At 63.1% G+C, this 2,500-nt stretch overlaps 1 pseudogene; it reads left to right on the plus strand.

The window, feature by feature from the left end:
* The window catches only part of LOC124732457, a 7,961-nt pseudogene that overhangs the window by 1,729 nt on the left and 3,732 nt on the right, over nucleotides 1–2,500 (plus strand).

A 2,500-nucleotide genomic window follows, 5' to 3' on the forward strand; every position in this document is an offset into this window, starting at 1 on the left:
ACGAGTAGGAGGGTCGCGGCGGTGGGCGCAGAAGGGTCTGGGCGTGAGCCTGCCTGGAGCCGCCGTCGGTGCAGATCTTGGTGGTAGTAGCAAATACTCCAGCGAGGCCCTGGAGGGCTGACGCGGAGAAGGGTTTCGTGTGAACAGCCGTTGCACACGAGTCAGTCGATCCTAAGCCCTAGGAGAAATCCGATGTTGATGGGGGCCGTCATAGCATGATGCGCTTTGTGCTGGCCCCCGTTGGGCGAAAGGGAATCCGGTTCCTATTCCGGAACCCGGCAGCGGAACCGATACAAGTCGGGCCCCTCTTTTAGAGATGCTCGTCGGGGTAACCCAAAAGGACCCGGAGACGCCGTCGGGAGATCGGGGAAGAGTTTTCTTTTCTGCATGAGCGTTCGAGTTCCCTGGAATCCTCTAGCAGGGAGATAGGGTTTGGAACGCGAAGAGCACCGCAGTTGCGGCGGTGTCCCGATCTTCCCCTCGGACCTTGAAAATCCGGGAGAGGGCCACGTGGAGGTGTCGCGCCGGTTCGTACCCATATCCGCAGCAGGTCTCCAAGGTGAAGAGCCTCTAGTCGATAGAATAATGTAGGTAAGGGAAGTCGGCAAATTGGATCCGTAACTTCGGGATAAGGATTGGCTCTGAGGATCGGGGCGTGTCGGGCTTGGTCGGGAAGTGGGTCAGCGCTAACGTGCCGGGCCTGGGCGAGGTGAGTGCCGTAGGGGTGCCGGTAAGTGCGGGCGTTTAGCGCGGGCGTGGTCTGCTCTCGCCGTTGGTCGGCCTCGTGCTGGCCGGCGGTGCAGGATGCGCGCGCCTGCGCGGCGTTCGCGCCCCGGTGCTTCAACCTGCGTGCAGGATCCGAGCTCGGTCCCGTGCCTTGGCCTCCCACGGATCTTCCTTGCTGCGAGGCCGCGTCCGCCTTAGCGTGCTCCTCCGGGGGCGCGCGGGTGCGCGGATTCTCTTCGGCCGCCATTCAACGATCAACTCAGAACTGGCACGGACTGGGGGAATCCGACTGTCTAATTAAAACAAAGCATTGCGATGGCCCTAGCGGGTGTTGACGCAATGTGATTTCTGCCCAGTGCTCTGAATGTCAACGTGAAGAAATTCAAGCAAGCGCGGGTAAACGGCGGGAGTAACTATGACTCTCTTAAGGTGGCCAAGTGGCGGCGGTGTGGCTGCATCCGGACTTGGCTTTTCGAAGTGCGGTCTTGATGTAGTCGTGCTGCTGCTGCGAGGTGCCTTCCTTGGGTTATAGTTACAGGGAGAGTGATGCGCAATACATGGGCCTAGCCCTCTTAGCCTCTCCTCTCCTGCGGTCTTCTCCCCTTCTCGTGGGCCCGCTGATTTTCGCAGAGTGGAAGACCGCACCAGGGGCTTGGGGGGGGTTACCAGCCCCCCCTCGCATTATCCCTTTATAGTTGGGGGCAGCCGACAAGAAACAAGAGATGGTGGCCCTTCCGCTGAAGGTGCCACCCCAGCTACCCCAGCACCTATCCGGCCAACCGGCCGTAACGAAAATGCGATAGTTTGTGTAGCTCCCTTTGCTTGCAGTGAGTGCCACCGCACTTTTACCACGAAGAACGGTCTCGGGGTCCATCGCCGCCGCCAACACCCTGCGGCCGCCAACGCTGAGATCGTGACGGAGAGGCATCGCGCGAGGTGGACGGAGGAAGAAGTCCTGTCGCTCGCCAAGGCAGAGGCCGAACTGTTCCTTGAGAGGGACGCCCGGTTCTTCTTTGTAAATCAAGAACTTACCAGGATGTTCCCCGACCGAACGCTTGAGGCAATCAAGTGCCGACGGCGGCAAGCTGCCCACAAGCAGCTTGTCCGCCAATTCATGGAGGCACTTGAGATCGGTCGGGGCGAAGAGCCGGCGTCCCGCCGTGGAGCAGCGAGCTCGCTGCCTGACGCGGGCGAGGCCGCTGCGCCGCCCGTCGACGCAGCCGAGGACTTCGCGGCCGACACCACCGGGCCGCCGCCGGAGGGGCCGACTGACGCCGCCATCTGGGAGCATCTGGCGGGGCTACCTGCTTCCGCCCAGCGTTTCTCTGCCCTGGATCGAGTCATTGGTCTGGGGCGGGGCACGCCGCCCGATGTCATCCTGGGCATGCTCCCGGATGCCCTTGCGTCGGTCGGGTCCAGGGGGGAGAGGTCGATCACCAGGACACAGCGGCCGCGCCAATCATCCAAGCGGCCGCCTGCCGCCCCGCCGCTGCAGAAGCGCAAGCGGCGCCGCTGGGAATACGCGCGCACACAGGACGCCTTCCGTAGGTCGCGTGCACGTTGCGTGCGCGGCTTGCTGGACGGCACCCTGCTGCAGCCGCCACCCGACATCCCCGGTCTGCTGGACTTCTGGGCGGACCTCTTCACGAAGAAGCCGATCTCCACCGCCGGCTTCATCCGTGACCGCCTTCTCCCGCACTCGGAGCCTGTCGCTCCTGAGTGCCTATGGGGGCCGGTCACACGTGAGGAGGTCGCTGCTGCCTTGCCGCCCAGG

The sequence above is a fragment of the Schistocerca piceifrons genome, unplaced genomic scaffold, assembly GCF_021461385.2.
Source record: "Schistocerca piceifrons isolate TAMUIC-IGC-003096 unplaced genomic scaffold, iqSchPice1.1 HiC_scaffold_1344, whole genome shotgun sequence".
Lineage (NCBI taxonomy): Eukaryota > Metazoa > Arthropoda > Insecta > Orthoptera > Acrididae > Schistocerca > Schistocerca piceifrons.